At 45.3% G+C, this 15,824-nt stretch overlaps 1 long non-coding RNA gene across 1 annotated transcript; it reads right to left on the bottom strand.

Annotated features, from left to right (window-relative positions):
- Window positions 1-11,434: 11,434 nt before the first annotated feature.
- LOC144753585 (uncharacterized) lies at window positions 11,435-11,887 on the bottom strand. The gene is made up of 3 exons (XR_013594421.1): window positions 11,821-11,887; window positions 11,614-11,706; window positions 11,435-11,503 (listed from the first exon to the last, which is right to left on the bottom strand). It is a non-coding gene; the product is annotated as an uncharacterized LOC144753585 (long non-coding RNA).
- Between the last annotated feature and the right edge of the window lie 3,937 nt (window positions 11,888-15,824).

The following is a 15,824-nucleotide window of genomic DNA, read 5'->3' as shown; positions in this document are numbered from 1 at the left end:
CTAGGGCGATATGTGTATTATACAGTGCCCCCACTAGTATTAGGTATCTGCCGTCCCTGTCAGCCAGTGTGGAATGCGTTCGCCAATGTAGGCCTCTCCTTATCATGTTCGCCACCCCCCTAGAGTAGCTAGAGTACCCAGCCGCAGCTATCACCTCCCATCTCCTGTTCCTCAGAGTGGTCGTATCAGAGCTGAGCAAGTGTGTTTCCTGCAAATAACAAATGTCTATACCATGCCGTATCAAGTACGAGTGTGTGAGCCGTATTTTACGTCGGTCGTTAAGGCCCCTAACGTTCCACGTGAGACACTTCAATGTGTTTATAGTAGGCGCATTCGCATGTTCCGCCATCACCCAGGTCACGTAATAGCGTCTGCAGACGGCCTCTGCCCATACCGCAGTTGTCGGGCAGATCTGTCCTGTGCTAATCTAAGTGTTTTACATCTAGGGTGCATCAGGCCTGTCTTACACACCGTAAAGCCATCAGACCCATCGTTCCGTAGTGGCTCTCAGTAGTTAACAATAACGCAAAAAACAACAGCAATGACCCCATCCCCCCACCTCCCACACCAACCCCCCAACTAGGTTGTGCTTCGCCGCCCCCCCCCCCATCCCCTAACTCATCCCAACTTCCAGTGAAAGAACAATCACCAGGGATCAGTTCAACTAGATCGGTAATTACGGGAATCATCCCCGAGGGATCGTAGCGTGACCACCTTCTTGCCCCGTACTTATGACAGGGTGACCAAGTGCGGGTGGGAGCACTGCCTCTCAAGGACCCATCCATGCCATACCGTACTTAGGGAGAGACACGATGAGTCCCGTTTTCTCCTCCATTCGGGTGTGTCCACCTCCTCTCCAACGTGGTATGGATTCAGGGATCACTTTCCAGAAAGTCTGCACAGGGGGGCATAAGGATCACTCAACATCACTTAACCGGTCCGGATTGTCCTGCCCCCCCTGATTAGTTTTTTGTTTCTGGTCTTTCGCCAAGTGTTTAGCATATTGAAGCGCAGCTTTCGCATCCACGAAGAACGTTGGCTTCCCCGGACCCTGCACTCTCAGTTTCGCTGGATAGATTAAAGCATATTTAGTGCCCGTCTGTTGAAATATCTTCTTCGCGGGAATGAACTCTCTGCGGGCAGCCTGCACCTGGAGAGTAAAATCCGGATACATTTCTATATTATTGCCATCATATTGTATCTTGCCTTTCGCTCTGGATAGCCTCAGTATCGCGTCTCTGTCTCTGTAGTTCAAGATTCGGGCCAATATGGGCCGCGGCGGAGCACCCGGTTTTGGCGTGGGACCCAGCGATCTGTGCGCCTCTCAACTAAGAACATGGAAGACAGTCCGTCGCCGAAGAGATCTTTCAGCATGGTCTCCATGTACCGCTCCATGTTTGGAAAGGCCGTGGACTCCGCCACGCCCGTGACGCGAATGTTATTTCGGCGCGATCGTGCCTCCAAATCCTCATTCTTCTGCTGGATGAGGTCCAGAACCTTGTCCATTCCACGCACTTTCTTCTCCAGCTCCGTCTGGCCCTCCTCCGTTTCGGTCACTCTTGTTTCCAGCACACTCACCCTGCCCTCCTGTTTGTCCATACGCCGCATAATGCCGTCCATGCGGGCGGCCAGGGTGTCGATTTTAGCATCGATCGTTTGCAGGCTCGTCTTCAGGTCCTGGAACATATGACGAATGTCCTCAGCTGGGTACTGTTGCGTACTCCCTCCACCCGCATCCAGCTCAGTCTGTTCCTGACCTGCAGCCTTCTGCTTAGTTTTATCGAATGTAATTTTCGGTTGCCTCGTGTCTGGCTTCCCCATGGCGTCTCAGGCGACAGGCTCAGGTTTCTGCCAAAGCACGTCCAGGCGCGTCCTCTACTGCAACGAGTTCTGCGTAGGTATCAGGCTTGGGTAGATCCGCCCCACACGTGCCAGTAGCAGCACGCAGCCTCACAGGTGTCTCGTCCCCGTAGATCCGTCCCTAGGATTACCCCAACCGCCAGGCCTGCAGTCACCTCGTTTTGTATGCTGTAGGAGTTTCTCTTGTCTCCTCTCTCTTCCTCCTACGGATTGTGCCAGCGCCCACGTGATAGCAGGGCCTATTTCACGGCACAGGGTCTGGCGTGCTCAATGTGGCATCTTCCAGGGGGGCCGTGCCCCGTTAGCCACCTCGGCACCTTTCCAATTAGTAGCCTACTGGTGTCCCAGGCAGGGCTCAAGAGAACCCCCGCTTCCGCTACTGCCAGCTGGTGAATGTATGGTCGTTTGGCAGTGTAGGCCTTCCCGTTCTAAAATGGCGGCCGGAGCACCTCGTCTCTCGCAGGGGAGCTCACCTCAGCAAGTCCGACGCTCCAATAGTGCGAGCACCGGGCGTTATTTCAGCAATTCTCGGGCCCCGATTGCTTATTCGCCGCTGTCACTGCCCTGTACGCAGCCTCAGGTCGCTCGCCCGTTGTCAGCAGGAGCGCCGCCCGGCTCTCCGCCTCAGTCTGTGGCGTCCGCCCCGCCTCCGCCCGCTCTGGTGGTCTGGGCGCAGGTCGGCCAGCGACGGCTTCCACGCCGGCCGGCAGCCGCTGTGAGGGGCGATCTTCCGTACGGTAGCCACAGACGTACCTCAGGCGCCAGCAGCAGTCCGCTCCAGTCTCTCCGATCGCAGCGTGTGCACTCTATCGCCGTCAGGCCGGGCGGAACTCCAGTCCCCGGCTTGACTCCGCCCGCAGGCCTGTCTCCGCAATCAGTCGGCAGGCAGCAGAGACGGTTCCTCGCACCCCGCGTCCCTGAAGTCGCTGGAGGAGCAACCGGAGGGTTATTCAGGTAGGCAGGCACTCTCTGGGTCCGAGATTCAGCGTCAGTCAACCGGATAAATGTCAGATTAATAGCTTGGTCGTCGGAGCCGCCGAGTTAAGCAGCCATTCCGCTCTGCAGTCAAGCCATGCCCCAAGTGGTTTCTATTTTGATCCACAATTCAAGGTGAGATTTGTATAGGAACTTGATATGTAAATTTCAGATGCCATTACAATATATTTTCAACTAATGGCAGACTGCTTCTTTAATATACAGATTGAGACTAAAAATGTTCGTGATTGGGTGCAAATATCTGATGTAATCTAGTATTTCAATACGGACTCATATGCACCTAAGAATACAAGAGGAATATAACTGTCTCACAAGTTAAGGTGAGATTTGAGATTAATTTATGCTATGCTGAGTTAGAATCCCATTTATATATTTTTTGAGCACCACGATGACATTAATGAGATTTCAAGGGATAGTAACGCCCCCACTAGTATTAGCTTATTTGAACAGTTTAAACATTGTTTTAGTTTGTGTAGGGAAGGACCTAACACGCTGATGTGACTATTTCTTTTTAGATTTTGTGTGAATCAATGGTCAAATAGGAAGAAATTAAATTCAGGTTAACTGCCTTCATTGCACTAGGGAATTGAAGTTGCTTCTAATTCGACACACAAATAAAGGTGAGATGTGTGGAGGAATTTGTTATGTAGAGATTAGACGCCTTTTAAATATATTTTCAACTAATGACAGACTTTCCCTTACATCTACAGATTGATACTGTAGTTTTTTTAAATTGGGTGCAAATTTCCGAACTCATTCCGACACTTTCATGCGGATTTTACACGCATCTAGGAACATAAGAGGATTTTAACCGTTATACAGGCCAAGGTGATATTTGAGATTATTCTTGCTATGCTGAGCTAGAATCCTCCCCCTTTTTTCTCGACCAGTAGGATGATATTAATGGCTGGTCATTTTTTGAATTTACAGATCGATATCTTAAGTTCGGGATCGATTGTGGCTAATCTTCTCAATACTCCACGAGAAAGGATCTCCCCTTATATCGGTGAGATCATGTATTTGGGTAATACAGACTTTTTTATTGATGACTTAAAAATAGTTTATTCAGGTTTATGTATACTAGTTTATGAATTTGGAAGGGTAACACATCCATGAACAGTGTAAGCTAATATGAGGGGTGTGATGATATGAATGCCATATACAGATATGATTGATCGAGGATACTTTTGGGGCGTCAACAATATTGCTATACTGCATAATTCTCAGACTAAAGTCAAGCTTTGTAATTTTTAGTTCTTTACGATGTTTCATAATGTAATAGACATAACGGTGGTGTCTACAGATGACATGTTAGAGGGTTTTGAGGTGATACCTCATGTCAACTGGACCAAATGTGAACGAATATATTGTTGAATGGACTATGATGTTAGAGTCCTATTAAGACGATTATGTTTGTAACAAATTCTGGATTTTGATATTTTGTTTTGTTATCTTTACAGCACTGATGATGTCCCATTAGGGACGAAACGCGTAGGCTGTTGATCGTTCAGTAACAAGAAATATTGATACAACGTACAAAATGAACGCTTCTGTTGGAATATGAACAATTTCTTATTGAATAAAATGAATATGGACATTAACATGGACTGTTAATCATGAATTAATTTACTTTGGTGCTCCTTTCATAGATTCTTTTTTTTTTTATTCGAACCATCAGGCGAGGGGAGGTAGGGAAGGAACAGCAGGGAAGGAGACCTGAAACAGAAGGACAATTTATAATAAATGCAAACAGTAAAATGTCTACTCTCTTTAGGTCTCACTAAGCTCACATATACCTGCAAAAACAATGGAGTAGTATATGATCTGATTTCCTTCCAACACCTTTCTTGTCGGGGAGCCAAGAGGAACATGGCGGCAGGTTGAGAGCCGGTCGCTGAGCCTCCGGGAGACTGCCTGATGGCTGCGAATTTTGGTGGATAACGGGTCGTTTACAGCAGGATTCAGCTATTGTACATGGTAAGAGCTAGTGGGAGACGATGCGGAGGACAGAGTATTACCGCTGATTTAATTTTCCCTCCCGTCTCGCTTTGTTTTCTGAGGCACTTTAGCTCTCGCTGTTGCAGAGACGGCGGAGGCGGCGGCGCTAGGACCCTGCCACGACCTGGTTCTTTCCTTTTCCTTTTTGGAATCCATGCATGATTAGCAAAGGAGAGTCGGAGGAGGGACGCCTGAACGAGCGGCGGAGGAGCCTGTGGGTTCGGACTCGGCTGGTTCTGGCACAGTTGCAGCTTCGGGGGGCGGTCTGCAAGGGAGTCTGTCGTCCCATATTCCCTAGTAGATTACCAGAGCCCTTTCCAGCGGCAAGGTGCAGGGAAGTGGGGACGGCACAGAAGTACGAGTATATGGAGCATGACTCAGAGGTTGCTGTTTTAGGGAAACCTTCAGCTGGGGGTAAGATAGAAAAGCAGAGGTCAGCTAAGAAAGCTGATTTACCCCGAGTCTCCCAGAAATCGGCACAGGTGCATGCTACATCACTCTCCCCCCCCAGGAGACGCCGGAATAGATACCAGCCTAGATCCCAACAGGAGTTTAATACAGGCGGTGTCTTAGATTTGCCAGAAAGGGAGCGTCCTATACCTTTGACCCCATGTAAGGGAAGAAAAAAGGCAGGCAGTGTAAAAAGAGCTAAGGGTTCTAAAGCAGCGTTACTGCCCCCCAAAAATACTCCCTCCCTCAAAACTTATTTTAAAATAACGGCGCAGGCTGTCGGCAAAGTACAGCCAGAGATTGTCCCCTCTGCCTTGGAAACTGGGGCCCCAATGCTCCCTGTGGAGAACTGTTTTACACCCTTGCTGGGTTTGCCAGACACTAACATTGGAGATCAGCATGGAGAACAGAATGAATTAGTCGAGGCTGAGGTCGAGATTAGGGATCCAGCTTTAGAGCCCCAGGCGGAGCAGCCAGGACCTGTAATCTCTTCTCCCTCTCAATCTCCCCACTTGTCCTCTCCTTCCCACTCATAATCCTTACACTGTCTCTGATCCACAGGGGTCTCAGGCCCTGTTGAAATCAGCCACCCCCCTGCCACATGATATGGCTCTAACTCCAGAAACTGATTTGGATCAGGCACAGGGACAGGGAGGTCAGAGAGAATTAGAGTGCTTAGATGGAGATAGGTTGGGCTCCCTATTTCAGTCCTTAAGGGGGGACCTAATGACCAAATTTGAGATTTCAGAGAGCAATCAAAAAGCGATCCATGACAGATTTGACCTTTTGGAGTCCAAGTTAGATGAAGTTATCACTCGGACTAGGAACTTGGAAGTTGAAGTCGCTGCTCTATCAGAATCAGTCCAAGTGAACTCGAAGGATATTATAAATTTAAAACAACAGAATAGATCTTTGGCCATGGACCTGGAGAGGTTGGAAACCCAAGCTAGAAGAAATAATTTGAGAATTCTAAAGATTCCTGAGGGAGAGGAGCTAGATTACATTAAGGGATTTGTGTGTAAGCTCTTAAGGGACCCGGGGTTCTGAAAGACCGTCCTGACATTAACTTGGAGGCAGAAATACAAAGATTGCACAGGGACCCCTTCAAATTACACGCAGACAGGAAAGCACCCAGGAAGATCCTCGTGAACTTTCAGTCATTTAGTATCAAGGAGCTGATTTTGGGGCGATGTCTTTCTAAGTCTGTCCTCCACTATCGGGCAATCCCATACCTTATTAGATCGGATATAGGGGGGAGAGCAGCCCAGAGACAGTGGGGCTCTAGAATGCCGGAGCTAAGATCATTTGGAGCCCAAGTACATATGAAGTTCCCCGCCCTACTAAAAATCATGTGGAAGAATAAAATGTACAGTTACAGTCAGCCTGAAGATGTGGACCATCTCCTCACTCAGATGAGACAGAAATGATATGATTTGGTAGTATATAGTGGGCGGGTGGTGTAAATATTAGAGGTAGATTGGGTTATTGGACACTTGGCTGGAGGAGATGAGAATGGTATAGGGAAGACGGGAAAAAAAAGTTTGGAGAAAAAAAAAAAGGGATCGTAATGATGGTATTGTGAAGATGGGTGGGTAAAAAAAAAAGGGAAAAAATAAATAAAAATATATACAATGTAGAATTTTTTCACTAAAGCACTATTCGTTCACTAAAGCACTGCTCTCTCACATATTGGGAGCCATGTTAGTATCCCGTTGATGAATGTTGAGGATGTTAATTCAGTCACAGGCAGTTCTCCTGGGGCCCTAAAGGCGGGTTTCATCACCAGGTATGTTGGGGGGGTTCCTCAGGGGTGGGTTGGGGGCAGGGTTTGGGGGCTTGGGGGAAAAGGAAAAAAAAAGTCCTCATACGTAGAAAAAAGATTTTGAATGTTTATGCTCTGGATGGGTGGAGAGTTACAGTTCAGATATGAGTAGGTCAATAAGTATTAAAACCCTCTCCTGGAACGTGAATGGAATGGGAGAAGGGAGAAAACAATTGAGGGTCTGCGAGTATTTAAGAGACTCAGATGCCCAAGTTATGCTACTACAAGAAACTCACTTTGAATCGAATGTCTGTAAATCGCTCTTTGGTAGACTGAGATGGGTACAGGAAATAGTGTGTTCCAGGCAGAATGGTACAAGCAGGGGGGTTGCGATAATCATTAGAGCAAATCGGGGGATAAGGTTGTTAAGGAGCGACACGGATCAGACAGGCAGATGGCTTGTGGCAGTCCTCTCTATCTATAGTGTTTGCTTCACTTATGCCGTATATTACGGCCCTAATGAGGACAACCCAGGCCCTCTTTTGAAGTTGGAGGAAGGTCTACTTGAGACTTCGGCCCCAGTGATCCTGGGGGGGTAATTTTAATTTGGTATTTGACTCTGTAATCGACAGGACCTCTAAGGCAAAATATAATGCTCCTACTAAATCTACTTCAGCCCTGGGATCCATGATGAAAGATTTTAATTTGTTGGATGTCTGGAGATCTAAGTATGGTTCTACCAGAGGGTACTCTTTCTATAGTAAAAAGTATAAGAACAATTCAAAAATAGATTACTTCCTGGTTGATCGGCATATGCTTACAGACATTACTTCTGTTTCCCATATTCCGGTGGGGATCTCGGACCATTCTGTTGTAGAATTAATTTTTTCATTACGCTCTCGACCTCCGGATATTAGATGGACATTAGAAAGGACCTTACTTTTGGATGAGAGAGTAAAAGCAGAGGTGAAAGAAATGGTCATAGAGTTCTTCCTTGTGAATATTGGATCCTCTACTGTGCAGATTATGTGGGAATCTTATAAAGCTTTCTTAGGGGGTTTGTTGAGTTCCTTAATGATCCACAAGAGGAAATCTGTTAAACAAAAAAAGCTAGAAGATCTGAAGGCAATAACAGATAAAGACTCCGAACTGCAGTTGGCAATTATTTCGGACAGAGAGAGGATTTCGGTGTTGGAGAAGGAGCTTCTAGATTTACAACTCTCTCTTAAAATGAGCGATGAAAAGATTAAGGAAAGGTGGGATATCTGCAAATTGAAAAATTTTGAGTACGGAGAGAAGTGTGGGGCCCTCTTAGCTTGGAAATCCAGGGAAGAAAGATCCAGGAACAATATTAAAGCTCTAATACAGAGGGATACGGGCACTTTAATCATGGAAGATGGGGAGATTAGAGAGGAAGCCAGGGGGTTCATGCAAGGCTTATATGGGGAAGATATGAGCTTTGAGTCAGAGGAGGCCAGGATTTGGTTGGCTCAGACTAGTTGAGGTAACAGGGACCCCCTGAAGAGAGATAAATTCCCTGGGTCAGGGTTAAGCAAACCTATGCAAAGGTAAAGGCCCAGGCCAAAAAATACACATAGTCTGACAAAAACAGGAAAAGGGACACACCATAAGGAGAAAGAGGACTCAAGAATAAATTGTTCTATGATAAAGTAGAAAATTTAATTACATTAATACAAAATTGATATGCACATATTCATTGATACACATGATTTAAAAATATAAAGATAAAAAATGATTTTCATAAACCAAGCTGTTACTAAAAAGAATTATACATAGGTTATAAAGATGTTATTGACATAATGATAATGCCCAGAAAATGTTGAGGATGCTGATTTCTGTCGACGCGTTTCGACACACCTTTTTGTGTCTTCCTCAGGACAATATCAGCGAAAAATTCTAAGGTTTAAACAAACAAAGAGTCACAACCTCTCCTTTAGGTAAGTCACAAATATTGCCATATTAATATATACAGTGGAGTTACCATCTGTTGTCAGACAAGAATTTTTTTTTTTTACATACATACATACAACATGATACATCGCTAGAGGGATCATATAAACAGATATACATCCTATCTACTTATATCTCGATATAGATATAGATATATATATATATATATATATATATAAAAGCTCCAAGTTTGTCCACAAACAAGAGCGCACACAGGCTGCAGCAAATTCCCCTCAGACCTTCACCCACAGCGGGATGTCGCCGACGCGTTTCGGATAAATTCCTTCTTCACAGGCTGGTAACCACAGAACACAGCGTTTCATACCACACCACTTTATTCAATTACAAGCCTCCTGATAGGCTGGTAAGCCGCTCCAATCAGCAACGTCCCAGGTCTTATGGGACATGTAGTGCAGTGATTCTACCCAGTTGGGTGCAGTGTTCTGTGGGTCCCAAATCAAGCCCACAGATGGGCCCCGGAGTGGGAAAGGTCTATATTCACGGTGCTGCTGCCCCATGCAGAGTACGACTGGATGTCGAGTTCAAAGGCCCGCTGCCCTTAGAGGCGGTGGTGCGCCCTCCACGGCTGGACTGCCGTGTAAATACAAAAGCTCCAAGTTTGTCCACAAACAAGAGCGCACACAGGCTGCAGCAAATTCCCCTCAGACCTTCACCCACAGCGGGATGTCGCCGACGCGTTTCGGATAAATTCCTTATTCACAGGCTTTGGGACCCACAGAACACTGCACCCAACTGGGTAGAATCACTGCACTACATGTCCCATAAGACCTAGGACGTTGCTGATTGGAGCGGCTTACCAGCCTATCAGGAGGCCTGTAATTGAATAAAGTGGTGTGGTATGAAACGCTGTGTTCTGTGGTTACCAGCCTGTGAAGAAGGAATTTATCCGAAACGCGTCGGCGACATCCCGCTGTGGGTGAAGGTCTGAGGGGAATTTGCTGCAGCCTGTGTGCGCTCTTGTTTGTGGACAAACTTGGAGCTTTTGTATTTACACGGCAGTCCAGCCGTGGAGGGCGCACCACCGCCTCTAAGGGCAGCGGGCCTTTGAACTCGACATCCAGTCGTACTGTGCATGGGGCAGCAGCACCGTGAATATAGACCTTTCCCACTCCGGGGCCCATCTGTGGGCTTGATTTGGGACCCACAGAACACTGCACCCAACTGGGTAGAATCACTGCACTACATGTCCCATAAGACCTGGGACGTTGCTGATTGGAGCGGCTTACCAGCCTATCAGGAGGCCTGTAATTGAATAAAGTGGTGTGGTATGAAACGCTGTGTTCTGTGGTTACCAGCCTGTGAAGAAGGAATTTATCCGAAACGCGTCGGCGACATCCCGCTGTGGGTGAAGGTCTGAGGGGAATTTGCTGCAGCCTGTGTGCGCTCTTGTTTGTGGACAAACTTGGAGCTTTTGTATTTACACGGCAGTCCAGCCGTGGAGGGCGCACCACCGCCTCTAAGGGCAGCGGGCCTTTGAACTCGACATCCAGTCGTACTCTGCATGGGGCAGCAGCACCGTGAATATAGACCTTTCCCACTCCGGGGCCCATCTGTGGGCTTGATTTGGGACCCACAGAACACTGCACCCAACTGGGTAGAATCACTGCACTACATGTCCCATAAGACCTGGGACGTTGCTGATTGGAGCGGCTTACCAGCCTATCAGGAGGCCTGTAATTGAATAAAGTGGTGTGGTATGAAACGCTGTGTTCTGTGGTTACCAGCCTGTGAAGAAGGAATTTATCCGAAACGCGTCGGCGACATCCCGCTGTGGGTGAAGGTCTGAGGGGAATTTGCTGCAGCCTGTGTGCGCTCTTGTTTGTGGACAAACTTGGAGCTTATATATATATATATATATATATATATATATATACACATACATTTACATAAGGATTAACTGAAACATTCGTGTAAACAAATCCATGACTTATTATCACTATGTTTTTTAAGGCTAGAATAGGAAAACACTAGAAAAAGAGAAAAAAGTCAAAAAGAAAGCAAGAAAAAAGAGAGGGGGTTAAAAGACGGGGGGGGGAGAAAGGGTGTGAATTTTAGGAAAGGTAAAGAGAAAGGAAAAGAAAAAAGGATACCATCTATGCCATATTTGATTACCTGTCTAGTTTATCGCTTGTTTACCTGTCTAGTTTATCAAACCGAGGAAAATATCTACCTATCTGTCTCTCATAGTTTAGATTGTTTGCATAGCCCAAGGAAACTTCACACAGAGAGAGGGAAAGACCATTTATTATGGAATGTTATCAGAAACAGGGCCTACTCTATAGTTTGAGGAGAAATGTTATATTTTCCCTAGTATCTACTCGAAATATTTCTCAATATTCGAGCAGCTGCTCAATTACTTATTTTATCCTATAAATCTTACCTTGAGTAGAGCTGGGGAAGTCTTAAAAACAGGAAGCCAAACAGATGAAGGCTTAGTATTAAGCACTAAAAAAAGGAATAACATAGGAAAGAGATACACTGACATTAGTTGACTTAAAAAGGGGAAATGTTTCCTAAATTATCATATTAATTCACAAAGATCAAGGAATATGTACCTATTAATTACGGAATTTAAAAGGACCCAGAGATTTCTTTAGAGTCTTGTGTATTCCTTGGTTATTATAAAAACAGATATCGTTCAGTTGATGCTAAGAGGACGAAAAATAGTGAACTTTATTTAATTTGCTTATTGCAAGGCATGATTTTAGTAAAGCACAGTGCAAAGAAAAACTATATTATTTTCAGATTTAACAGGCAATTACCTGCACTCGTGTGCACACCCTTATTGGTGTTTGGAAAGATCACTATAGAAACGGCTACAGGCTCCTAAAAACGGCACAATTTTCTTCTAGTTGCCCTGTTCAAAAACAAATGAATACATGCGGCCATTATTAGAACGTGTGTTTATGAGCTAAAAAAATTGAAACCGGCAGGGCACGGGACGTACCTATTCATGGGAGCCGGACCGATAAAGAAAACAGACTTCCTTTTTCACCCGTTCAGTTTTCAGCGGAGTTCTCAATACAAAGTAACCTAGTCCGAAGAAGCCCTTCCGTGGAGCCTAGCAAAAATACAAATAATATAGAGCGGCGCAAATTAAGTTAGATTACGTCTGCTTCTGTGGGTTTGGAGTCTAAAGACTTAAAGTAGTCAAAAAGCATCCGAGGCATACCTGTCTAAAGTTGAATAGTGCCGCGTAGTAACGGGAGCCAGATCCAAAACCCGAGAGTTCTGGCGTTTTCAAGCAAAGACGCTTTTATACGTGTACTGCTCCCTAGAGTATGCACAGGTGTGTGACCTCTATTTCTTAAAGGGCCTATCGCACTTTTCTCATCGTAACGGTATGAGAACCCGAAATGAAAAGGGAAGAAATACTTATTGCTATCCAAAGTACCCACCATTTTACTTTCTTCTCAGGGACACACACTACGCCGGGATTCTATATAGCAGGTTGGCTCAGAGACATTTACCCCAGTTATCTGAATCCGATAGTAAGTTCTTGGAGAGTGAGATTACGGAAGGGGAGGTAATGTATCAACTCAAGAAAATGGGCCGGGGTAAGGCTGCTGGCCCAGGCGGCTTACCAATTGAGGTTTATATGGATCACTCCGAGTCCTTGATTCCGGTCCTTACTACATTATTTAATCACCTATTGATTCAGGGCCATAGGATCCCTTCTACCTGGTCTGAAGCCACAATCACCCTTATAGTGAAGCCCAATAAAGTCCCCCAAAAAATTGAATCCTATAGGCCTATCTCCCTCTTAAATTCGGACCTAAAGCTATATTCGGGGATCCTGGCAACTCAACTTGCTAAAATTATAAAATCTATTATTCATTCTGATCAAAGAGGGTTCATTCCTGGGAGGCAGCTGAATGAGTTAACCTTCCAGGCGATTGGAGCAATTGACTTTGCTGAGGCTAAAGGGCTGCCGTTAGCCTTAATCGCGATAGATGCAGCCAAAGCTTTTGACCAGGTAAACTGGCAATATCTGTGGGCCGCTATGGCTGGGTTTGGGTTCCCTTTAATCTTTATAGAGGTCATTAAATCATTATACCAGAATCCACGGGCAAAAGTGCTGGTTAATGGTGGTCTGTCTGACTGGTTTAATATCTCCCGCGGCACTAGGCAGGGTTGTCCCCTGTCTCCTTTATTGTTCGACATTTATATTGAACCCTTTGTTTGTGCCATTAGGGCTGATCATGTAATTCATCCGTTTAAAATAGCAGACCTTGAGTTTAAGACTGCGTTGTACGCAGATGACCTTCTCCTCTACACGTCCAATCATGTGGAAGCTATACCGAGGCTATTCTATTTAGCCGAGGAATTTGGAAGGCTCTCGGGATATCAAATTAATAAGGAAAAGACTGAAATAATGGGGTGGAATAACGTTACCCCCATTCAGGGCGTTAAACATTGAATGAGGTATTTGGGAATACATTTGACTCAGGACTTAAATGGCATCTCGAAAACTAGTTGGCAGATAGTTGCGAAAGAAATTATTTAAACATTATCAAGATGGGCTAATCTGCCATTAAATATATACGGACGTGTTAATCTTATTAAAATGTCAATACTTCCTAAATTAACGTTCCTATATAATGCTATTCCGTTAGCTTTTCCTCTAAAAGAGATTGAGCCTTCAAGGCAAGATTGGTTCCTTCATATGGGCTTGTAAATCCCCAAGAATAGCTTGGAAAAATTAAGGAGGGGGCTAAAAATTGGCGGTCTGGCTCTTCCGGATCTACTCATCTATTGTCATGCCTTTCATTTTAAAAACTTTAGGTTATTGGCCAACAAATTGGACCCAACCTCACAGGGTCGTTTATTCCAGGCACTCTTGCATGACCAACCACTGGGCCAGGAGTTTTTTTTATTCAAATTTGGAGACAAGAAATTTTTTAAAAAGGTCCGACTTAAGATCTTGCAGACGGCACTTAGAAACTGGGCATTTGTCCGGAGAACCCTGGGAATTGCATATTATAATTCTCACGCCCCAATTTGGGATTCCCCGGGCACTCCGGAGTGCCTTCAGGACCATCTATCCTTACCATTAAAAGCTGCAGGGCTGCTGAGATGGGGTGACCTTTGGGTCAATTCTGGTCTTATGGATTGGGACACGCTAGTATTCTTAACGAATGGCTCTCTAACAAGATTTAAGTTTTATCAACTCTCTGCCTGGTGGGCAAGGCAGGCTTTGGACTTGGGAGGAGACACGGGGGTTCTGGATTCTGTCTGCAGGCAAGGAAGGTGGAAACGGGAGATTTCGTTTTGGTATGGAGCATTAACAGGGGTAAAAAGAGTCCCAAATTGTGAATTGGTGAGCCTATGGGGTGATGTAATATCAGACAGCCCTAAGGAAACCCTGAAGGTTTGGACTGACTCATTCTCCTTGTCTCAGAGTTTAATAAAACCAGCAAACCTGAGGAGGAATCACTTGTTCACGGCCTACCGTGTCTACTGGACACCGGCTAAATTATCTAAGGTCACCTCAGCCAATTATTGTTGCCCCCGTTGTAAACTTTCGGAAGCTGATGACAGACATATGTTTTTAGAATGCCCAGAGATTCTCGAGTACTGGAAGGCGATTGTAGATTTCCTAGAAAAGGTTTTATCAACTACGGTCATATGCTCTCCTAGACTGGTTTTTTTTGGCTTACCATCCGGATATAGTGTTAATAATTTCTCATCACAATTTATATTTTATGTTGGGGTTATAGCTAGGAGAGAGATATGTAGAGAATGGAAATCGGTCGACCCACCCAGGTTCTCTGATTGTTTACGGAATATTATGGTAGTAAGTAAATTAGATATGGCCTGTCAAGAAGAGAGCACAGATAATGTATGGTCCGCTGTGGTGGCCTGGTCGGAGAGGTAACGGTCCAATGATTATGCCAGAGGTTTAGTTGGTCTTGTCCTCCCTGGGTTCGAGATATTCCATAAGAGGGAATGGGAGTTGGACAAGGAAACAGCCTACCTCTGGGAGACCCCGGTTTGCTGCACATTGAATCCTGGGCGGCCGCACGACTGACTATGTTAAAGGCATAAGGGGTTCCCATCTAGAGTTTCTTTATCTGGTGGCATGTATGAGGACACAAAAAAAAGAAGAAAAAAAAAAACACCTTTCTTGTCTGATTCTATATGTAACCTGGAATACATAAGGAAGGTTTGAGAACAGCTCCACGTACAAACAGTAGTGCCCAGTTACTCTCTGTATCAAACATGAACATACCATAGAATCTGGACAGAAAGGTATAAAGGTAAGTCTTCAAAATAGGTCTATTCCTTCTTTCTTTAGCAAACTATATATAATGTGCAGGATTGTAGCATCATCCTTTAGGCAAATAATGAAAGAACAAATGAAAGTTTCAAAGCACAGTATTACGATATGTAGCAATCCAGCCGGAATCAACATACAACTGTACTCTTCCCTATAAGGTATTCCTATAGTTGGAAAGTGCTTAGACCATTAACAGTTATCAATGCATCCAGCTATGAAGTTCCACAGTATTAATCATAGGTAGCGCGTGGCATCCTACCACCACGCTCCTATTCCCATAAGTGTTTAGTCCTTCACAACCCTTAACCCGGCAACGTGTGGCTGCGACCGTCACCTCGTTCCGTTTAAGTAAACATCCCAATCTGCATTGAATCCAGCCCTGGTAACGCGTAGCAAAATGCCACCGCGCTCCGGACTAAGTCAATTAGCGCACCAAATCAACATTCCCTGACTCGCCAGCAGCGCGTAGTTCAACTTCACTACTGC

The sequence above is a fragment of the Lissotriton helveticus genome, chromosome 5_1 (genome assembly GCF_964261635.1).
Source record: "Lissotriton helveticus chromosome 5_1, aLisHel1.1, whole genome shotgun sequence".
NCBI classification, from domain to species: Eukaryota; Metazoa; Chordata; class Amphibia; order Caudata; family Salamandridae; genus Lissotriton; species Lissotriton helveticus.
Note: the sequence above shows the minus strand (reverse complement) of the source record. Positions and strands in the feature narration are given on the sequence as shown.